General features: G+C 42.2%; 1 protein-coding gene across 3 annotated transcripts in view; it reads right to left on the reverse strand.

Moving 5' to 3' along the window:
* Nucleotides 1-25,059, reverse strand: part of RBM20 (RNA binding motif protein 20) — a 186,412-nt gene that overhangs the window by 52,556 nt on the left and 108,797 nt on the right. The gene's annotated exons all lie outside the window — the stretch shown is intronic.

Consider the following 25,059-nt stretch of genomic DNA (forward strand, 5'->3'; position numbering starts at 1 on the left):
TCAATCTTTGCCATCTCTGCAGAGACAGCCCCAGTTATGAAGGTGTTTCTGTGATGTGGGCATGTGTTCATTAGGACATGGACTAAGACCACTAACTCAGTCTGGGTATGTCAACACTACCCTCCTATTTCGAAATAGGAGGGTAATGTAGGCATACCGCAATTGCAAATGAAGCCCAGGATTTGAATTTCCCGGGCTTCATTTGCATAAGCGGGGCGCTGCCATTTTTAAATCCCCGCTGATTCGAACCCCGTGCCGCGCGGCTACACGCGGCACGAACTAGGTAGTTCGAACTAGGCTTCCTAGTTTGAACTACCGTTACTCCTCATTGCACGTGGAGTAACGGTAGTTCGAACTAGGAAGCCTAGTTCGAACTACCTAGTTCGTGCCGCGTGTAGCCGCGTGGCACGGGGTTCGAACGAGCGGGGATTTAAAAATGGCGGCACCCCGCTTATGCAAATGAAGCCCGGGAAATTCAAATCCTGGGCTTCATTTGCAATTGCGGTATGCCTACATTACCCCACTAGTTTGAACTAGCGGGATAGTGTAGATATAGCCTCTGTCTAAAGCCTCCAAGAACCACGAGGTCAGAGCTTTTGGCCATGAGTACACTCAGGATGTAACTTAGAACTTTTCTACCAATCAGAGGAGGGAGCCTCCCAATAGGAGATGTGGGGGCAAGATGCCTAAACGGCTTGAAGACAGAGATTGATACGTTTATGGCTGGGATTATACAGACATGGTTCCGATGCTCTTATGGTCACTAGTTAGCTTAGATTCAACCCAGGATGGTAATGAGAACATTATTGTCCCAGCAGTAGCCCCCTGAGCCACCTATTCTACCAATACTGGTTGCAATAAATAGTTAAAAAAACCCTTTGAACCAACCAAAGCCCCTGGAGATAAGCACTGTTCCTCAAGAGGTACCATTATGGCTCCTGAACCCAACTGAAACCACCTTGTCCTCAAAATGACAACTGGTGTCAATAGCAACTGTCCCTCAGAAAGGAAGAACCAAAGGATGCTGGGAAAGCACAGATGAACCAGGAGGAGGAGGAGGAGAGTTCCCCACAGCTGCACTGTGGAGGATGAGCAAGACAGTGCCTGTGATCTTCCCCCAGGAATCTAAAAGGGCTTCACCCACAACAAAGCTGGGCAAGTGAAAGCAGACACAACACAGTTTACACTTATCTAATAATTTCCTGGGTCAACTGCTTTACATGTAACATGCAAGTGTTGAGAGTCTCTGGGTTAGGCTAAAAGGGATTAAAAACAAAGGTGATGTCATGCTAGGAGTCTACTACAGGCCATCTACAGGTGGAAGAAGTGGATGAGGCTTTTTTCAAACAACTAACAAAATCATCCAAAGCCCAAGATTTGGTGGTGATGGGGGACTTCGACTATCCAGATATATGTTGGGAAAATAACACTGCGGGGCACAGACTATCCAATAAGTTCTTGGACTGCACTGGAGACAACTTTTTATTTCAGAAGGTTGAAAAAGCTACCAGAGGGGAAGCTGTTCTAGATTTGATCCTAACAAATAGGGAGGAACTGGTTGAGAATTTGAAAGTGGAAGGCAGCTTGGGTGAAAGTGATCATGAAATCACAGAGTTCACAATTCTATGGAAGGGTAGAAGGGAGAACAGCAAAATAGAAACAATGGATTTCAGGAAGGCGGATTTTGGTAAGCTCAGAGAGCTGATAGGTAAAGTCCCATGGGAATTGAGACTGAGGGGGAAAACAACTGAGGAGAGTTGGCAGTTTTTCAAAGGGACATTGCTAAGGGCCCAAAAGCAAGCTATTCTGTTGTGTTGGAAAGATAGAAAATACAGCAAAAGACAGCCTTGGCTTAACCACGAGATCCTGCATGATCTAAAAATAAAAAAGTAGTCATATAAAAAATGGAAAGTAGAGAGAAACAGTAATAGGTAACTTGGAAATGGCAGAGATGTTCAATGACTTCTTTGTTTCAGTTTTCACCGAGAAGTCTGTAGGAATGCCTAACATAGTGAATGCTAGTGGAAAGGGGGTAATTTTAGCAGGTAAAATAAAAAAAGAACAAGTTAAAAATCACCTAGAAAAGTTAGATGCCTGCAAGTCACCAGGGCCTGATGAAATGCATCCTAGAATACTCAAGGAGCTGACAGAGGAGGTATCTGAGCCTCTAGCTATCATCTTTGGAAAATCCTGGGAGATAGGAGAGATTCCAGAAGACTGGAAAAGGGCAAATATAGTGCCCATTTATAAAAAGGGAAATAAGAACAACCCAGGAAACTACAGACCAGTTAGTTTAACTTCTGTGCCAGGGAAGATAATGCAGCAAGTAATTAAGGAAATCATCTGTAAACACTCAGAATGTGGCAAGGTGATAGGGAACAGCCAGCATGGATTTGTAAAGAACAATTCATGTCAAACCAATCTGATAGCTTTCTTTAATAAGATAACGAGTCTTGTGGATAAAGGAGAAGCAGTGGATGTGGTATACCTAGACTTTAGTAAGGCGTTTGATACGGTCTCACATGATATTCTTATCAATAAACTAGGTAAATACAACTTAGATGGGGCTACTATAAGGTGGGTGCATAACTGGCTGGATAATCGTACTCAGGGAATAGCTATTAATGGTTCACAATCCTGCTGGAAAGGCATAACCAGTGGGGTTCCACAGGGCTCTGTTTTGGGACCGGCTCTGTTCAATATCTTCATCAACGATTTAGATATTGGTATAGAAAGTACGCTTATTAAGTTTGCAGATGATACCAAGCTGGGAGGGGTTGCAACTAATCTGGAGGATAGGGTAATAAATCAAAATGACCTGGCAAATTGGAGAAATGGTCTGAGGTAAACAGGATGAAGTTTAATAAAGACAAATGCAAAGCGTTCCACTTAGGAAGGAACAATCAGTTTCATACATACAGAATAGGAAGCGACAGTCTGGGAAGGAGTATGGCAGAAAGGGATCTAGAGGTGATAGTGGACCATAAGCTGAATATGAGTCAGCAGTGTGATGCTGTTGCAAAGAAAGCAAACATGATTCTGGGATGAATTAACAGGTGTGTTGTGAGCAAGACACGAGAAGTCATTCTTCCGCTCTACTCTGCGCTGGTTAGGCCTCAGTTGGAGTATTGTGTCCAGTTCTGGGCACCGCATTTCAAGAAAGATGTAGAGAAATTAGAGAGGATCCAGAGAAGAGCAACAAGAATGATTAAAGGTCTAGAGAACATGACCTATGAGGGAAGACTGAGGAATTGTGTTTGTTTAGTTTAGAAAAGAGAAGATTGAGAGGGGACATGATAGCAGTTTTCAGATATCTAAAAGGGAGTCATGAGGAGGGAGAAAACTTGTTCATCTTGGCTTCTGAGGATAGAACAAGAAGCAATGGGCTTAAACTGCAGCAAGGGAGGTTTAGGTTGGACATTAGGAAAAAGTTCCTAACTGTCAGGGTAGTCAGACACTGGAATAAATTGCCCAGGGAGGTTGTGGAATCTCCATCTCTGGAGGTATTTAAGAGTAGGTTAGATAAATGTCTATCAGGGATAGTCTAGACAGTATTTGGTCCTGTCACGAGGGCAGGGGACTGGACTCGATGACCTCTCGAGGTCCCTTCCAGTCCTAGTATTCTATGATTCTATGATTCTATTATCTAATAAATGCATTGGCTAATAACTTTTCATGAGTGCAGCAAAAAGAATCTCTCTGACCTGACAGCAACCCTCCTGTTACGTTTCACATCCTAGTTTTGAAGTAAAGAAGCACTAGGGCACCCTCCCCAGACAATTGTGCTAATTTTAAAACATTGGCCAACCATCACAGTTTCCTGTAACAGTGATCTTGGAAACAACTGAACCGTTTCTGTGAAAGCTTAAAAACAAATCCACAAAACACCACCTCTGCCTACAATGCCTGTTCCGTGTGCTTCCAGGAAATTTGCACAATCTTTGGATGAGACTGCTCAATGGATGTGTATAAGATAGTATCTTCTGGCCACACTCCCTCCATATGCAGTGCAAGCCCCCAGGCTGGGAAACAGCTGGGCCCCTCGGATCCAACTACACAGCCCACAGCAGGAAGACTCTCAGCCCAAGAGAACAGACTTGGGCTGACAGAGCTCACACTGGGTATGTCTACACAGCAACATTATTTTTAAATAACTTAGTTTGTGTCTACACAGCAGGCAGTTATTTCAAAATAATATTGAAATACTGTCAAGCTGGAGGACTTCTTACTCTGACTCCTGTAACCCTCATTGTACGAGTAGTAAGGGAAGTCAGAGGAAGAGGCTCTATTTCGAAATAAGTGCTGTGTAGACGCTCCCAATTTTGAAATAAACTATTTCAAAATAAGCTACACAATTGACGTAGCTCAATTTGTGTAGCTTATTTCGAGTTAAGTCCTGCTGTGTAGATGCACCCACTGCCACTCAAAAATTGCCATCTAAACAGTGCTTTGACATGGCTGCTTGGGCTGGAGGTTGGATTCTACAGCCTAGGCATTTGTGGTGGGCTTCAGACTTAGCCTCTGCCTAAGCCGCAACTTCCAGGTACCGTCTATGCATTTTTAGAGAACTAGCCAAGCCTGCCGACCTGAGCTGAGAGGCTTGGTGCCATGAGCCGACTAGTCATACTCATACGGCCCGTAACGGAGGAGTGGTTGCATCTATTTCCACCTCTGTAATCTCACCCTCTTTTCCTTGCTAGAAGCCACTGCTAACAAACACCACAGATAATCAAGGTGGGTGAGGTAAGGGTTGGTATTGGACCAACTTTTGTTGGTGAGAGAGACAAGTTTTCACGATAAAAGAAATTACCTCACCGACCATGTCTCTCTATTATCCTGGCACTAACATGGTACAACAACACTGCATACCACAGATAATCAACACATTTCAAATGGCTACTCATTCTTTCAGCTCTGACACACAGTACCAAGCTGTTGAATAAGAGAAATCCTCTCCAAGATTCATTTTGTCTGTACTATAAAAATATATTATGTTTCAATTTCAAAGCAAGAACTAAGCATCAATTACAATGCAACATTTGCTGTTAATAATTGGTTGATTTACTACACTGAATAGACAAAGATGTGATTTATTTTGATGGCTTGACAGCATGTGAGATTTTAAAAGCATAAATTGGTAAAACATCTGGTTAAACCTAAAGTAAAATGAAAAGAAAATGAATGGGTTTCATATTTAATGTTAAACATTCAATAGCAACTGCAAGGCCTACTGGTCTCTAGGGATATCAAATGGACTTTGAACAAGTATTTCATTATGCAGCAACAGAGTTCCCGGCCAGTAGAATAAATATATTTCAGCAGTCTTCACATTGGTGGTTCCTTTTGTTTTCTCTTATGATGGTTTTACTTTCCGTCACTCATTATCTGATCTGATTTTATGGTCGTGTTTCCTACAGATTCGTTTGCAAAAGGGAGGTACCCTGCAAGCATAAGCAAAACATTACATGTGCACATAACCCCACCCAAACCTGTGGGAGGCTAAGCACCCACAAATCCCAAGTATATGTTAACAGGACGTGAGGTTGCTCAGCACTTTACAAAATCAAGCCCGCAGTTAGCAAAATGAAATTGCTTTCACTTGCAATGAAGTGGTAGCGAACTAGTAAACATTATTACCACCAGAAAATTAGACATGCTATTACGCCTAATTACATGGTATGAATTATATATTGTGTAACTAGCATCTGGAATATCCTTATTTATACTATGCTATGCAGGATTCAATACACTTAGAATTATTGTTTCATTTTTTAGCTGCTAGTCCATCCTGTGCAATAAAACTGTAAAAATGCTTTTATGGGTGTAAAGCGGCATGGTCTGGTAGTCTTAAAATAAAAACTTGAAGGGCTTATAGTTCCACTTATAATTCTTTGAGATCTGGATGAATACGGTTCCTAAAAGTTTAATTCCTCGGCCTTGACAGGACATACAACAGCACAGAAACATCGGCGCAGTACAACAGCTGCACTGGTTTAAAACAGCTCCCCACTGGAGACGCAGAACTAGCTCTCAGGGTAGACGATAAAAAGATTTGTCTCACATGTTATCAAACCAAGCCCCCAAAGCACTGAGTAATTGATTTGCCAGAAAAATAGCAGAGAATTTGTAAGCACTTCAAATACGGCTCCACAGAACATTCTAAACCACAGGGCCCTGGTATAGTGATTCTTAATCCAAGGTCCATGCAACATTTCATGGTACTCTGCGGAGATTGCTTTTGCCACAACAGTGAAGTATGTTCCCATTTTACAGCAGGATAGGAGGGGCAGGCCCCCTGACGGGGGAGCAAGACACATTTGCCCCAGGGTCTGGCGATTCAAAGGGGCCCGGAACTCCAGCCGCCACCACTAACACAGTAATGCTGGGTGCTCTGGACAGCACTAAGGACTGGGGATGGGGTGCCATATTGCAGGCAGTGCTGAGGGCTGGCAGGGGCTGGCGTGGTGCGCTCCAGGCAGCGCTAAAGGTTGTCTACTCCCAGCCCCGCCTCTTCCCCCTCTTGGCCCTGCTCCTTCCAAGGGCGCAGAGCTGGCCATCCCCACATCTTGCCCAGGGGACCCGGAGGCTTGATACACAAGGGGACAGCAGAGATCAATGCCTGGTGTTGCTTTGAGCAGCAGCACCCACTCTTCCCTTACGGCGTCACAAATCAGGGAGCGGGACACACAGCTCATTTGCCTGAGATCAAATGTCTACACTGCAATTTTATAGCCCCAAAGTCTATGCCACGTGAGCCTGCCTCTGCTGGGCCAACCACAGAGCTTCTACTTAAGTGTAGATACACCCTCTGGCTATGTCTACACTGGCACCCTTTTCCGGAAATGCTTAAAACGGAACAGTTTTCCGTTATAAGTATTTCCGGAAAAGCGTGTCTACATTGGCAAGATGTTTTTCCGGAAAAGAACTTTTTGCGGAAAAGCGTCCATGGCCAATCTAGACGCGCTTTTCCGCAAAAAAGCCCCGATCGTCATTTTCGCGATCAGGGCTTTTTTGCGGAAAAGACTACTGTGCTGTCTACACTGGCCCTTTTCCGGAACAGTATTTCCAGAAAAGGACTTTTGCCCGAACGGGAGCAGTATAGTTTTTCTGGAAAAACACTAACAATTTTACAGTAGATCGTCATTGCTTTTCCAGAAAAGCAAGCGGCCAGTGTAGACAGCTGGCAAGTTATTCCGGAAAAGCGGCTGCTTTTCCGGAATAAGTGGCCAGTGTAGACACAGCCCCTCTGTGTCTGTCTGCAGTGTCGGACCAGGGAGGAGCCTCAGTGAGATTAATCTACCAGTCAACAGCAGCTTTCAATGCTTAACACTGTTAATAAGGTTTTTTGGTTGTTTTTTTTTAAGGAATGTGGGGAAGGGAGACTGGGGAGTATGGGGAAGACCATGGTTTGCCCATTTTTTCTTAACATTGGCATTTCCAGACTTCGGAGTGCTTCATGTTGCAACCTTAACAAAATTCTTCCCCTCTGTCCTGCTGAGTTCCCTCATCTTCCTTAATGAGATATTTTTAAATGTAACCAAGCATTGTAGCTAGCACTGGGAAGATAAGGCTCTGGCATCCAGGTTGGGAGGAAAGTACAGGCTGTAGATTAGGAGGCTGACAGCAGCTATGTCCAGGACAGGATCTCTGTGTTTAAGGAACAGTGCATGATAAGGAAACAGTGTGAGAACTCTGTGTGTTCTCCTATGGAATATGGGACTTAGAAGAGGCTATGCGACCTGAATATATATAATTTTAAACTATTTCTCTGTTTCTAAAATGAATGAAATCTTTACATTTATGACTAGTTCCTACCAACTTAAGAATTTAAGCAAATCCACTCTGAAACACAGATTCAACAAGGTATTGAAGGTTTCATAAACTGTATTAAGATTCTACTCAGGAAAGAGATTTTAGATTGCTAATGTGCCCCATTTACACATACAAACACACACACAAAACTGTCCATTTCTTACTCATCATTTGTGGTTGCCAATGTTGCCAAACCTAAGTGCTCAAAAATAATGAGATTGGAGATTTTAAATTAATCATTTTGGGAGTTCTTTTTAGTCACCATCTGATTTTTAAATCTGGGGTGCGCAGGTCACATTTTCAATATTTTTTTCCACAACCATGAGGGCTAGAAACTTCATAGCTTATTTTGAAATTGGGCGTCTACACAGCACTTATTTCGAAATAGAGCCTCTTCCTCTGACTTCCCTTACTACTCGTACAATGAGGGTTACAGGAGCCAGAGTAAGAAGTCCTCCAGCTTGACAGTATTTAAACATTATTTCTAAATAACTGCCTGCTGTGTAGATGTAGACTAAGTTATTTTATATGGAGATATACCTATCTCACAGAACTGGAAGGGACCTTGAAAGTTCATTGAGTCCAGTCCCCTGCCCTCATGGCAGGACCAAGTACCATCCCTGACAGATTTACCCCAGAACCCTAAATGGCCCCCTCAAGGATAGAGCTCACAATGCTGGGTTTAGCAAGCCAATGCTCAAACCACTGAGTTATCCCTCCCCACAATGGTAGTTATTTCAAAATAATGTTGCTGTGTAGATGCGGTGAGTTTGATTTCTTTTAAAAAGCCATTTTTTAGTTATTTGAAGACAAATACATTATATTATTTTAAAGTATGAAACATACCTTCTCCCATTGCTTCATTAGTTCCAAATCAGCTGGATTAATATTTCTAAACATTTTTTAAAAGTATTCACCATTAGGCTGAAGGAGAAAAAACAAACAATCAACTATCTTGCTCTTTCTCCCTCTCTCTTAAAAGTTATAAAAAGCTAATAAAAATCAATAAGGACTTTTTGCCCTTTGTGCCAAACTTGCCTTCAAATAAATATGAACAACTTCAGCAATCTTCCATGAGCATCTTTGGACACATTTTATACCCTAGAATTAAAAGAGCTCCATAACCATACTTATAACAGTGCTGCAAATTAAGGGCATGTGTAAGTGATAAACCCAGGTAATCTAAAACAGATTAACTACAGGTTGAACCTCTCTAGTCCAGCACCCGTTGGACCTGACAAGTGCCAAACCAGAGAATTTGCCGAATCATGGGAGGTCAAAAATTGTCTAGCAGCATTACCAACACTTCTACTGCTTCCTGGGCTGTTAGAAGACATTTAAGGGTAAATTAAAGCTTAGTAACAGCAAAGAACACTCAGAAGCAGGACTGGTGGCTGTAAACAAACTCTATGGCACTGCAGGAAACTTGGCCACACCCCTGATAATTGGACATCCTGCTAACTAAAATCATGACAGACCACGGATGTTGTCAGACCAGAGAGTGCAAGACTAGAAAGGTTCAACCTATAGTAAAATCAAGGTTTATATTCTTTCGTTCTTCTAACCCCCATCCTTCGGCGCCAATAGTAACTGTGCCCTAGACAGCAAGAGAGACCATTAAGAGCTGCACTGCAGAAAGTGGAATACTTATCTGAGCATGTGGTTTAGTTTTACAAGACCAGGCTAATGGAAATGGAGAGGCTAAAGCAGGGGTGGGGAACCTTTTTAGGGTTGGGGGCTGCTGACCCATAGAAAAATCAGTCGGGGGGGTCCCCAACTGAGAAGCAGAAAGACACTCCCCACATTCCCCTCGCACACCAGAGCCGATGGAGGCCCAGGCTAGTGGATTGTGTGTGTTCCAGTCCCGCAGGAGAGTGGCTGGAGCTCCAGTGCAAAAACACCCCAGGTTTTATGTCTTGAAAGTGAAGAATTTAGCTCAAGCAAGGAAGAACTGGAAAGAGGGATTTAGTCTCGATGTAAATGTCACTATGGCAGAAAAAGAGGATGCTGTGAAAATCAAACGGTTTTGTTATCTGATTAGAGAAAAGGGGAGGGGAATCAGTGAAATTCTGTGCACAGAACTTTCCCGAGTTCAGTGCACCTTAGAAGCAATAATGGGCTGTTTTTTTAATACTCACTGTAACCTCTGTAAGAATGAGGAAAGACATAATTGGTTGGGATCAAGCCATTGGGGAGGGGATAGATAAGCACAGCAGCAGTTTAAATGTGCTAGTTGTAACATTGGAGATATTAAAGATTCATTGATAAGAGTTTGGATAGTGTGTGGGATACAAAACTCACAAGGTTGAGAGCGGTGGCAGAGGGACGCTGACTTAACAGCAGGGAAAAGCTTGGAGATATGCAGGGCTGCTGAGCTGGCCAAGGAGAGGACTAGAACCCTGGAAGTTCAGTCAGCAGAAACTGCCCATGCAATACATAAGAAATAGAAATCAAAATCAGATACAGCATCACTAGACAACAATGGTACAGATGCATGCAAGTACTTAGGGAGAAAACATACAATACAGACAAAGAAGCGCCTGGCTTATAGGAAAAAATCCGTATCTGAGACAAATTTAATTAATTTTGCAGCCAAGTGTTTGTCCAGAGAGAAGAAAAACAAATCCAAGCAGCACACAATAACTGAGGAGAGCAACAGTGAGCATGAGGAGAAATTATGTGGTAGACCTACCAGCTGGTAAATATTGTGCCAGAGGATTCTAAGGAGCATCAGAAAAAGTTGCATGCAGCCATGCGATTTGGCAGGAAAGTCATACTGTTTCCATTAGATTGCGGAGCAAGTTGTAACATTATCCCTACCAGTCTGGTGAACCCAGACATATGGTCAGAAAAGACTATCCAGCTGTGAACAATGTACAAGCAGACCACTTTAAAGCCCATGGAGAAATGTAAAATTAAATTAAGGAATCCAAGGAGCACAAAAAAATACTGACTGAACTTTGTGGTCAAAGATGATGAGACAGCAGGAACACTTCTGGGCGGCAAGGCCACCCAAGCCAAGAACCGGACAAAGGTACAGCTCCAGAACAGAATGAAAGTGGATAGTGGGGTGCTGAAGATGGAAATTCTTACCTGGGACTAGGAGATGATACAGAGGGAGTATACAGAAGAATTTCAGAAGGCAGATGGTGGTGTTTATAAAATGGATATTGATACCAGTGTGAAACCAGTTCAATTGCCTAAAAGAAGAGTACTTATTGTGTTACTACGGCCACTGAAAGATGAAATGTAAAATCTACAGAATCGTGGAATTATACAGCCTGGAGAGAAGAGCACAGACAGAATAAGTAGTTTTAAGGGGGTACAAAAGACATATAGAAGACTGAGAATACACATAGACCCAAAGTCTTCCAACAAAACCTTAAAATGGAACCATTTCCCTCTGACTACAATTGAGGACATATTATTAGATCCATCTAAAGTGAACTTATTCTCACATGATGTAAAAATGGATTCTCATTGAACTGGATGAGGAATCAAGTTACCTGACAACCTTTTCAGCTGGGTGTGGGAGATACCAATGATCGAGGATGCCAACAGTAATCAATCAAACAAAGGGTAGGAATAAATGATAAACTTGCAGAATGGAGAGGGATACACTAGTGGTGTTCCCCAAGGGTCAGTCCTAGGACCAGTCCTATTCAACCTGTTCATAAATGATCTGGAGAAATGGTTAAACAGTGAGGTGGCAAAATTTGCAGACGACACTAAACTGCTCAAGGTAGTTAAGACCAAAGCAGACTCTGAAGAATTTCAAAAAGATCTCATCAAACTAAGTGGCTAGGCAACAAAATGGCAAATTAAATTTAATGTGGATCAATGTAAAGTAATGCACATTGGAAAAAACAACCCCAACTATACATATAATATGATGGGGGCTAATTTAGTTACAACTAATCAGGAAAGAGATCTTGGAGTCATCGTAGATAGTTCTCTGAAGACGTCCACACAGTATGTAGTCAAAAAAGCAAACAGGATGTTAGGAATAATTAAAAAGGGATAGATAATAAGACAGAGAATATCTTATTGCCCTTATATAAATCCATGGTATGCCCACATCTAGAATACTGCGTACAGATGTGGTCTCCTCATCTCAAAAAAAGATATACTGGCATTTAAAACAGTTCAGAGAAGGGCAACTAAAATGATTAGGGGTTTGGAACGGGTCCCGTACAAGGAGAAATTAAAGAGACTGGGACTTTTCAACTTGGAAAAGAGGAGACGAAGGGGGTATTTAAAATCATGAGTGGTGTGGAGAAAGTGAATAAGGAAAAGTTATTTACTTGTTCCCATAATATAAAAACTAGGGGCCACCAAATGAAACTAATGGACACAGGTTTAAAACAAATAAAAGGAAGTTCTTCACACAGTGCATAGTCAATCTGTGGAACTCCTTGCCTGAGGAGCTTGTGAAGGCTAGGACTATAACAGGGTTTAAAAGAGAACTAGATACATTCATGGAGGTTAAGTCCATAAATGGCTATTAGCCAGTATGGGTAAGGAATGGTTTCCCTGGCCTCTGTTTGTCAGAGGATGGAGATGGATGGCAGAAGAGAGATCGCTTGATCATTACCTATTGAATTCACTCCCTCTGGGAGACCTGGCATTGGCCACTGTCGGCAGACAGGGCACTGGGCTGGATGGACCTTTGGTCTGACCCAGTATAGCCGTTCTTATGTTCTTATGTTAAGCCTGCCTCACAGGTGTTGCAGTGCAGATACACCCAAATGTTGGTGGACCTGATAGCAATCCAGTCAACAGCATGCAAGGTGCAGACACTTGGAGAGGCTGATGACTCAGAACAAGTACAATGAGATCACGATAACAAATTACTACCATTATAGCAGAAAGAGAAAAGAATATGAAATTGAATTAAGACAAATGCAGGTTGAGAGTAACCATACAATTGGACATTTGTTGACCTCTAAAGGCCTGAAAGTAGAGACAGAGAAAGTGAGGGCAATGAGATAAATGCCAAGACCCCACAAAGTTAAAGGAGTCCAATGATTCTTGGGAATAGCCAATTACAGAAAATTTACGATAATCCAGCACCTTTAGGACCCAGGGAGTGCCGGATTATCAGATATGCCGGAGTACCGGAAGGGGGGCTATGAGGGGTCGGCGGGGAACTGCACAGTGTGGGAGAGGCCGGTGCTGCGGGACCAACGCAGCAGCACCCCAGCTGCTCTGCCACCGGCTTCTCCAAGTCCGCCGCTGGTCAGTTTCAGCAACAGCAGACTTGGGGAAGCCGGGGGCAGAGCAGCTGGGGTGCTCTGCCCCAGGGCTTCCCCAAGTCCACCACTGCTGAAACTGATCAGCGGTGGACTTGGGGAAGCCTGGGCAGAGCAGCTCCAATTGTCCGGCTGGCCGGAGCACTTCCGGGTTCCAGTTGGTGCCGGACCATCAGGAGTGCCGGACCACTGGATGCCGGACAATTGGAGTTTTACTGTATTTAGCAAAGTTTTACAGCAATTTGTTTGAGAGCTTCAAGCTCCTGAAGCAGGTGACTGATCAAGCCACCCTATAGGAGTGGACAGATCAACACAAGCACACATTTTGGAAATTAAAAGAGATGATTGCAAAGTCTCCCACTCTGAGGGTATGTCTACACTGCATCCCTAGTTCGAACTAGGGATGCAAATGGAGACAATCGAAGTAGTTAATGAAGCGGGGATTTAAATATCCCGCGCTCCATTAACATGATCTCGCCGGCGCGCTAGTTCGAATCACAGCTGATTCGAACCAGGAAGTGCGCGCCGGGACGCGTTAGTTCGGACTAAAGCCCTTAGTCCGAACTAATGTTACTCCTCAAAAAATGAGGAGTTACATTAGTTCGGACTAAGGGCTTTAGTCCAAACTAACGCGTCCCGGCGCGCACTTCCTGGTTCGAATCAGCTGTGATTCGAACTAGCGCGCCGGCGAGATCATGTTAATGGAGCGCGGGATATTTAAATCCCCGCTTCATTAACTACTTCGATTGTCTCCATTTGCATCCCTAGTTCGAACTAGGGATGCAGTGTAGACATACCCTGAAATATTACAATACAGAGGAAGCTCTGATTCAGCAATGTGATGCAAATGAGTTGGGTCTAGGGGCTATCGTGCTGCAAAGGGTCAGCCTGTTACATTTGCAAACACAGCACTGTCTGTGACAGAGAATATCTGTGCTCAGATTGAAAAAGAGTTGCTAGGAATACTCTTTGGAACGGAGAAGTTTCACAAATGCACTTACAATCGTACTGTGGTGTGGACATACAATCTTACTATAAACCTCTCAAATGCTTTTGGCCAAAACGTTTATTCATTCCACCAAAGTGCTTACAGTAGATGATGGTGCAAGTGCAGGGGTATGACATATAGACAGAGACTTGGTGTTGGCAGACCCTTTGAGCCGTGTCTACTTTCTGGAACTCACCAAAAGGCTGAGGTGGAGACAATAAATATGGTACTGATCTATAACAACATAAGAGCGGTCATACTCGGTCAGACCAAAGGTCCATCTAGCTCAGTATCCTGTCTTTTGACAGCGGCCAATGCTAGATGCCCCAGAGGGAATGAACAGAACACGTGATCAACTGATCCATCCGATGTTGCCTATTCCCATCCTCCGACAAACAGAGGCTAGGTACACCAACCCTACCTATCCTGGCTACTAGCCGTTGATGGACCTATCCTCAATGAATTTATCCTGCTCTTTTTTGAATCCTGGTAAAGTCCTGACTACACAATATCCTCTGGTAAGGAGTTCCACAGGTTGACTGTGACGTGCATGAAGTACTTCCTTTTGTTTGTTCTAAACCTGCTACCCATTAATTTAATTTTGAGACCCGTAGTTCTTATGTTACGGGAACAAGTAAATAACTTTTCCTTATTCACTTTTTCCATACCAGTCATGATGTTACAGACTTCTATCATAGTCCCCCTTAGTCTGTCTCAGACGAAAGCAGTATAGAATGCTTCAGACATTGAAACTCATGATCCTACAAGAATGGCCAATGACAAAAAGCCAAGCCCCTAACGGGATAACACCTTTCTTTCAGATATGAGAAAAACTGTGTATATTGTATAATATTTTGGAGGGAAAGACCAATTATTCCAGCAGTGCTTAGGAATAAGTTTAAACACAAAGTTCATTTGTCACATCTGAGATTTGAAGTTTGCAATAATGATCAGTGTAGATGAATTTTCCAGTTTTGGGGAGATAGACTATTTACCAGATACAGGATCCTGAATTGTCACATGGAAGATAAAAGCAGGCTTTGCACAGAGTGAGATACCAGACATCATGTGCTCCGATACTGGACCACAGTTTGTTTGAGAAGAGGACTGGAAGTTCAGTAAGGACTGTGATTTTGACCCCATAACATCTTCACCAGAGTATCCTGAGAGCAATGACAAAGTGGAATCAGTAGGAAAAGCTGCTAAGAAACTGTTGAAAAGAAATGAAAACTGCAGAGACAGATCCCTACATAGCACTGCTAGATCAGAGAAATATTTCCTCACAAGGCCTACATTGTAGTTCGGCCCAAAGATTGATGAGTCAGGGAATCAAGATACTCCCGCTGATGAACAGGCTCATAGTACTGAGTAGGGCTTGGATTCTTTTAAGGGCTCACTTCTGCCTTCTGCCAGTTACTTCTGGTTCTGCTCCAGTTGGCGGCCCGCACCTCACCCCAGCCCCGCTGCAAAGGCAGGGTCCTCAGAGCCAGGAGGCACAATGTGGGAGAGACCTGAGCAACGGTGTGCAGAGCAAAATGGCTGGGAGGGAACAGAATGTATGTGGGTACCTGGCCATGCAGAACTGTGTGGGAATGCTCTGAGGCAGGCATGCTGTTCAATGCTGGTTGGAACTGAATGGACGGTGGAGTTCTGAGGAGGCTGAAGAGCAGCAAGGTTTATTTGTAGGGATGAAGCAGAGTAAAAAAGCATGGGGAGAGACACTCAAAAAAAGCGGGAATGGAGCCTGCAAAGGAGAGAGGGATGTGGAAAAGCCGACCACCAGATGGGAGAGAGGAGGTCACTTGAGGCCCCTAAGGGAGGTGGAAAGGAAAGGAGGACCCAATGTGAGAAAGATATGGAATGACATGGATGGAGAGACCAAGGAAAGGACAGCCCAGGGGGTGAGCATGAAAGGAAAGGGGAACAGCAAGGAGAGGGAGAGAGAGAGAATGGGAGATACCTCTGGGATGAGAAGAGGAGCCCCAGGAAGGAGAGAGGTGCAGTCCTAGAAGAGGCAAGGATAAGGGTCAAAAAGGGAAGAAGGCTCCCAGGACAGAAATGGAGTGAGAGGGGAGAAAAGATAATTGGTGCCAACTACCTGCAGTGCCTACAGGACACTTGCAGGACTAGATACCCTCATCAGAGGGTGTGTCTAGACTACATGCCTCCTTCGACGGAGGCATGTAGATTAGCCAGATCGGAAGAGGGAAATGAAGCCGCGATTCAAATAATCGCGGCTTCATTTAAATTTAAATGGCTGCCCCGATCTGCCGATCAGCTGTTTGTCGGCAGATCGGGGCAGTCTGGACGCGACGCGCCGACAAAGAAGCTTTTCTTCATCGGCACAGGTAAGCCTCGTGAAACCAGGTTTACCTGTGCCGATGAAGAAAGGCTTCTTTGTCGGCGCATCGCGTCCAGACTGCCCCGATCTGCCGACAAACAGCTGATCGGCAGATCGGGGCAGCCATTTAAATTTAAATGAAGCCGCGATTATTTTAATCGCGGCTTCATTTCCCTCTTCCGATCTGGCTAATCTACATGCCTCCGTCGAAGGAGGCATGTAGTCTAGACACACCCAGAGTCAGCATCCCCTAGCCACAGTGAGTATTCACAGAGCATGTCCCAGAGTCTCTCTCACCCCACTAATAACATAAAATTAGGAAGAGTAGGCTGGACACTCCTGATCTTGCCATAGTGAAAAAACAAGAAGAAGCCTTTTAACAAACACAACAAAAATCCTAATTTAAAAAATCCCTTCAACTCTTCATCATACCCCATAATGAAGCAAAAACCCAATTTAAAAACATCCTGGCTGTGTCTAGACTGGCCACTTTTTCCAGAAAAGCAGCCACTTTTCCGGAAAAACTTGCCAGCTGTCTACACTGGCCGCTTGAATTTCCGCAAAAGCACTAACGATCTCATGTAAGATTGTCAGTGCTTTTGTGGAAATACTATGCTGCTCCTGTTCGGGCAAAAGTCTTTTTCCGAAAAACTTTTGCGCAAAAGGGCCAGTGTAGACAGCAGAGATGTGTTTTCCGCAAAAAAGCCCCGATCGCGAAAATGGTGATCAGGGCTTTTTTGTGGAAAAGCACGTCTAGATTGGCCACGGACACTTTTCCGCAAAAAGTGCTTTTGCCAAAAAGCGTCCTGCCAATCTAGACGCGCTTTTCCGAAAATGCTTTTAACGGAAAACTTTTCCGTTAAAAGCATTTCCGGAAAATCATGCCAGTCTAGACGTAGACCCTTTGCCAAGAGCACTTGTAAGGACAGTACCACAGTCATATCTGTAATAACTAAGTAAATAGTTTAATATGGATCTTTCACGCTAATATTAAACAATATACAAATAAAATATTTCACTATATCAGCATCTTAGAATGCCTAAAGGCTTCTGGGCAACTGTTGTCTTTGAAAATCAGGATGACATGGTGTTTTACGGGTGAATGACACTTCATTTGAATACACCGTATATATTACAAGTTTGCACTAATATATTGCCTTTGCTCACGGAACCTAAAATCTCTTTTACAAAGTTACAATCTCTATTTAGCAGATACGATAACTCAAATATGAAGACCTGTGTTTTCACTACTACTTTTGAGGGCTCAATGTGAGAAAACAAGGTGTCTGAATTTAAATAGCCAAAACTGAGGGGCACAGAAGTCATGAACATGACTGAAAGTTTTGGGCTGAAGTGACTTGCCTAAGGCAGCGTAGTTAATCAATGTGACGGAAAAGAGCCCAGACTCTCATTCTCATGCCCAACCACTAGACGTTCTACCTCCCTAATATTTTCTTCACATTTATATAATGTAGTTTTAGGCACCCATTCAATAGTCTGGATGCCTATCTCATAGGTAAATGCACAATATACAAAAGGGCTGTTCGCAGATTTAATTATCACATCCCTGAGTCCACTTCCTCAATACCCTAAGAAAAAAGAAAGAAATATGGGGTTTGAGGGTGCCTGGCAGGCTAATCAATTCAGACTTTGGCAGACAAAGAGCTTGTAATTTTGACAAACTGAAAATGGGTTCACATTCAGGTACTGAAATGCACAGAGACTTTTCCTACTTTTCTAATATCTGTAAGATTAAAAAAAAAATACATGATGAACCTCGTGTGTGCCATTCTTTGTAAAGATTGACATCTTAATTTGGCTCTCAGAATAAACATTGCTGCTTGTGGAAAAAAAAATATTACAATGGTTGATAAGCCATCACTAGTTGGTAAATATCAGTCTAAATGACAAATTATATTTAAAAAAGTCAATAAATGACATATCCCATGAGTCAAACCTGCATGAGCCTATTTGTACTATGCTAATTATGTCTTTGGATTTTTCTCTGAAAATTAAAAGCTTTTTTTAAAAGTAACTTCACATCCAATACAAGCTGTAAAAAAGTATATATCATCCTTAATATGATAGCTTTGAGATTTGTCTGTTCACAAACATGGTACCATGCATAGATTTTTTGAAAGTGTTAGATCTTTAGCAAATACAAACATTACTAATCTCAGCCAACTTTGAAAATTATGTGGTTTTTTAAATTTGCTTTAGGTTTTTTCCCCCCAATGGATCCATGTTTAATGGTTGTAAATAATATCCACAGAATTCTGCCTTTTCTTTATTCACATAGTTTAAAGTGCTCTTAAAAGAGTAATTAAACAGGTAAAATCAATAGACTATGGAACATTTCTTAAAATATAAAAGCCCTTGTATACCACACACACACACACACACAACCACTACATGAAATGGATTGAACAGATAGTTTAAAATAAAAGTTAACTGTTACAAGCAGATCTACAAAATTTTCACTTTTTGTTGTGTTATGCCAATAGCTGTGTTTTACAGATTGACTTTTAAAAGACCACAAATAACTACTAAAATACTCTATCATTAAAGAACAATCAGCATTTTGGAGACGACAGAAATCAGTGTCACTTTCACGGTAGAAGGAGGCAGGATGACATTATGCAATCTTACCTTTTTATAACATTTAAGGATGCCGGAAGGGGGAGAGGCCAGTAGCTGTTTTTGGTGTTATGCACACACTTTCCTAATAAATCCCATTGGCATTCTACCTGGGTTTGGCATGCTGACTATTTACAAGTTTCCTCTTACAAAGTCAATACTTTAGGAGACAATAAAAAAAACATATCCAGGACTGGAGGACAGATCACTAGGTCTCTTGCATTACACACACGGAGTGTAAATGGCAAACAATATCAGTTGATATTTATGCCATATGGTTTCAGTCTCTTTACATACTAGCTCTGCAGAGCCTGATGCATACAAATTCGCTCCACAGAACCCTACAAAGGAGGAGGTCCCAATACAATTAGACAAATTATGCCAAAAAGTTGACATACATGGATGAAATCTCACAATTGTTAATTTTACAAGAGAACCTGGGAAATTGTACTTTGGTCTAAATGGTCAAAAAGTAATCTTCAAATAATCAGTGCTGTCAAACTCAAAACACATATAATGTGTTATATTTTGTATTTCAGTCCCTGATCTGATCATACATTTTCAGAAGACTTGCGACCTTCCAATAATACAAATATTGAGGAAAAAAATAAATCATGGAGAAAGAGGCAGCGATCTGTGCCTAATCGAATTACTTCTATATCTTTAAATGCAATCGCGTTAAACCGTGTTCATTAAATATATGAATAGTATTTAGCATGACACACGGTACCGTGACTCTGGTCCAGTGGTATAAGGGAGTAGAAATCTGTGTATTTTTACACCGTTTTTAGAAAGTTGCCTCTTCAATCTTTCCACATGGCCATTCCATACTCATAGAAATCACTGCTAAAAACACAAGCTTGGACTCTTTATGCACCGGACAGAATTTTGGTTGCTCTTCTCTGGATATCAAAATTACTGGCTCTCTCATATTCCATGTTATTCCAAGATATAGACATGAAAAAAATTGTATTGTCCTTCCCTTGTCCCAAAACTGCAATTTGCACTTTGATAGAATAATAAAGGAGCTGTTGTCCCTCATTCAGAGATCAATATAAGTCAGTTGTGTCTGTTTCTCTGTAAGGGGCATGGAACTCAGCAGTCAATCAGCTCACTCTGTTTACAGTTAATTTACAGCTGTTCAGCTTGCCCGCCCTTTTAATCTACTGGGAAAAGCAAGTTATTTTTTAGCCTTATTTAGTAACAGTCGTTGGGAGCCCATAAACTTTCCACAACATGGCTGGCAGTTTGCAGCTTACAAAGTTTTATTACCTAAGATGTCAGTCCCAAAATTATGATTTATTAAAAATATCAGGGCAGACCCTGGGCTAAATTGGCGGATGAGTTTACATAACCGGCTTTTCACAACTCATAGTTCTATAACACTAGTTTACAATAGGCTGAGAACTGAAGTGTCTCTGACTATTTTTGGTACGTTTCTTTCTCATTATCCACTTTTCTGTCTCCTTCCTTCTCTCTCTTTCTTTTTAAAGTGTCACTTATCGGAAAACCCACAGACAATATCTCTCCAAAAAAGAAAACTATTCACCTAGTTTAGGACTTTACTCCCACTATGGAATCATACCTTTGGAATTTGGATGGGAGTATTATCAAAAAGGAGAAGCACCTAATAGATGATCCAGAGTATTTCTTTTCCTGCATGCAACTTCATCGGTGGAAAAGCAGCTATGGGAGGAAAAGCCATTAGCAAGACCTAAAGTACTTTTCTAAAGCTCTACTGGATCTCTTCACTCAATCTAAGTTAATTCTCCTATTTTATCCTCCTTTATAGGACTAAGTAGAACGAGGGGATACAGGTCAGCCTTTGTTTAAATGTGAATGACCTAAATCTAAAATCAAAGCAACCATAAATCAGGGTTGTGTAAAACCCTCCAGAAACATGAGAAATATCTACAACAAGCCTAACCAGAAACCAGGGGCAAGATCTTTTTTGAGCAACAAAACTGATCTCCGCCACTCCTTGTCTATGACTTGCAACTGAATCCTCTGGGTTCTTTCTTGTTTCCATCTGCTCGGGCAGTCTGTAGCAGGAGTGAGTCCAGCAATGTATATCAACACTGGCTGTATTTCTCCTACCAAGCCAAAATGGGCTGATGACAGAGTAAAGCAACAGAAGTAACATAAGCAATTTGATTTCAGAAAACATTATCCAGCATGAAGCTGTGCCTCTCACAGCCAAAAAAATAAGCTTTTCTACCATATAGACATCATCGACCACTGTCCAGATTTTCTCCTATTGTAAACCATTTCCATGTCACTCGGCACCTATGGTAAAAAAAACGGCCTCAAATTGCAACATTTCAGATAATTTGGCAAACTTCGCAGAATGAGGTCTCTTTGCCTAGTTACTGAATTCAAACAAATCTATGCTGAACTACAAAACTGAGTTTCATCCCATTATGGAGGGATCTGCCACTCAGAATAAAACTTCATTAATGCCTCTTTCCATTCCCCTCACAGACTCACTTAAAAATGATGGAAAAATAGCCCTGCAAGATCTTGTTTTGTTTTACTTTTGAAAGTTAATCAAGTTGAGAGATGGATTAGTGATGGTACAGTCCCATAATCCTGGCTGGGTAAAGTTAGGCCTGGAAGCCATTTCACTGTTTTCAGAGGGGAATTGTGTTCTAGTCTCAACAACATCCACACTTGATCGACATGCATATGGTCTTCCAGCTGCTTGCATGTGTAACCTTCTGTTAGGGTAATATGGCACCTGCAGCAACTGGCTAGATTCTGGCCCCAAGGGGGTTCACAGGCTCTTCAATTTGCAGTGGATGTAAGACAACGTCATTCAGACCACCCGTAGAGTGAACAAAATGGAAGACAAAGTCCTGCAATACTGGACAAACCGAATCTGCCAAAGCAGAAGGCACAAACGGAGAAGTCAGTCAGCTAACACCGGCACAACCAGAGGGTGAAGGGCAGCGGTTGTATGTGTGACACCGCAATATTCCCTGTGAAACATCGAGAAAACAAGAAACTTATCTTGTCTTCCTCCCTCTCCTGAGCTGAACTGCTCCCTTGCATGCAGGCCATAACGTCAAAGTTGACTGATTCACTACTGAACCAGAGGAAAACTGAAGCAATGTCAGGTAATTTTGCTGAATATATTTTGCACTACAGTATTTTCTAGTTTGGGGGGACAGCATTATGTAGTATAGTCTCACACAAACCCAAAGTCTGGAGAAAATTCCCTATTAGCAAGCAAAACCATGCCTACTTCAGGATTTATTTCACCTTCTTCTGAAGAAGCTGATTCCGGCCAGTCAGAGAGAGCCAAGTGAGCTAGACAGAATAGTGGTATGATCCACTCTCAGTATTCCTATATGTTCTTGTTGTTCATATAAGCTTGGAAGAACTTGATAATTTTATAACATTGATGCATGATGTCAATGTTTATTTTTAAGCCTTTTTTCAATCAATTTTTAAATTTTCACCAGAGTGGGAAATTATGGGGAAGCGCAACATCAGAGAGTAATTATGTAATGATATAACATTGTGATTCGAAAAGTTAAAGCGTTCAAGTCATGTAACAATTTAAACTCAAACTAGCAACGTCATATGTCAAAATAAACAGCCTTAAATCAAAACGCTAATTAGTTCTCAAGCAATATTATTTTGTTACTTTGCCTATTGGTAAATGAAGATTGTTATTAATGGAAATATTTTGGCAGTTTGTGTGTGTACAGTGAAATCAACATTTATACATATTTACTGATAAAAATCCATCATTCCAGGCATGAATATGTATGTATCAGGCTGTAATTAGGTTTGATACAAAGCGAGCCCATCTCTAAACTTAATTCATCTCTTAATTTTAAAAAATGATGTGTTCTGCAAGAGAGTAGAGGGAAGAGAATATCCATAGTAAACTTCATGTTGATCAGTTACACACAGCACAGTACAAAGTTGTATTCTCCTTGAGTAGTTATCCTCTCAGATTTCATATCGTAAGAGAGTCAGACAGATCCTTTAAAAAATATTAAACACCTCAGCTTCCTTAAACAAACTTCAAACAGACTAACTTGTTATCCAACCTGCTTAGGGCATACAGGAAAGCAAGAAGGTCTTTCTTGTATGTCAATACCCCACATTGTAAGAAGCAAACTAGAAAGTACCATCTAGAGCAGTGGTTCCCAACCGCCAGTCCGCGAATTGCTGGCTGCTGGGCTGTGGCACACTACCTGAGCATAGGGGCAGGTGTCACTAAGGATGTTAAATTGCAGTTATCTGGCTAATTGTGTAGTCGATACAATTTGTATTGACTACACGATTAGTTGATAAGGGCCACTCTGCAAAGCCACAGCAGGGGTAGCTCCAGGATCCGGCTAGAGCCAGGTCTGAGCAGTCCCATCTTGTGCTGGCTACGGGGGCCACCCATGCTGTGGCTCTGCACTTTAAATGGCGTTAGAGCCACCGGGCTCTTCCTACATTTATAATGTAGAAACGCAGGGTCCTGGGCCAGGGCTGGCCACTATGAACAGAGTGTGCCAGACTAGAGAGGTTCCACCTATAATAATAATATCTAGCTCATACATAAATAACTCTTTGTTGGTACAGTTCAGCATGCTTTACAAAGGAGGTCAGTACTATTAACCCATTTTACAGACGGGTAAAGTGACACGCAGAGCAGTAAACTGACTTGTCCAAGCTCTCTCAGAACCCCAGTAGTGGCAAACCAGTAGATATTGAGAGCTCTGTCCACTAAGCCACACTGCCTCCAGGTAACCTGCAGGGGAAATTTGGTGACATTCTATGGCCTGTGTTATATGAGAGAGCAAGAAAAATCTAATGGACCTTTTCTAGCCTATTAATTTATTCAGTTATTTATAAAACTGAAATAGAAGTCTTAAACTATCAATTCACCAACAGGCAACTAAGCAGATCTTCAAGATTTCTTCTGCTGACCAGACCGCATATGCTGTCCCTTAGGCTACTACAACACTTAGGGTGCGTCTACACAGCACCCTAAGCTTGAACTAAGATATGGAATTTGTGCTTCGCAAATTGCGTATCTTATTTCAAATCTATTTTGAAATAATGAGCTATTTCGAGCTATCCCTTATCCCTCATGCAACGAGGTTTACCGGGATGGCAAAATAGCACACCCATGGCTTGTGGAGATGCAGGGTGGCTATTTTGGGATACCTCCAGTATCTCGAAATAGGCATGCAGCGTAGACATACCCTTAGTAATAATAATTAGTGTTAGGAAAGTAGTTAATATATTTTAGTGTTAACAACACATGAGACAACCACCTCTTCATGGACCACCACTACGTGTTCCAAGAGGAGAGATGTTACTATGGTGAATCAAAGGACCTTGCCAATTCTTTAAACTTTCCCATTAATTATCTGTTTCACATCTAAGGGCAGGGGAAGGTCACCAAAAATGATATCACGGCATTGTCTTTACCATGGCCCGGTTTGAAATCCAATTGTCAGTAATCACGATGTTGGCAGAAGGCATGGCCTGTCTGGAGCTTGGAACTATCACCTGCTTAATAAACTTTGCAAGAAAAACAAGACTGGAAAGTGGTAGTTGGCTGTACAGAATTCAACACAAGCTTTTCCACAACTCAGGGTGTTGTCAGCTTGCGATTTCAGCAGGAAGATGGAAGCACAGCTAACCTCAATAATAGACCCAAATGTTCACTAGCCATGAAATGATGCCAAGGAGGAAAGACACAATGAAGTGCATGCTTTGCAGTGCCTCCAGCTTCTACAACTCCATTATCGCAGACTCCACCAAGGCAGTGGACAGGAAGTCAACAGAAACAGATTGGCATTAGATGATTCCCTTTTCTGTATACATCACATTTTCTTCTTATGAAGAGTGCTGACCTAGGGATGTTAAATATCGGTTAATTGAATAGTCGATTAACTTCATGAACTCTTATCAGCTACTCGACTATTCTATAATCCCGGGGGTGAGGCCAGCCAACAGAAGCAGCAGCATGGGGTGCCAGGCTGGAGCTGGTCTATGAAGGGAGCCAGTTTAAAAAC

This window comes from Pelodiscus sinensis, chromosome 8 (genome assembly GCF_052426305.1).
Source record: "Pelodiscus sinensis isolate ZL-2025 chromosome 8, ASM5242630v1, whole genome shotgun sequence".
NCBI lineage: Eukaryota > Metazoa > Chordata > Testudines > Trionychidae > Pelodiscus > Pelodiscus sinensis.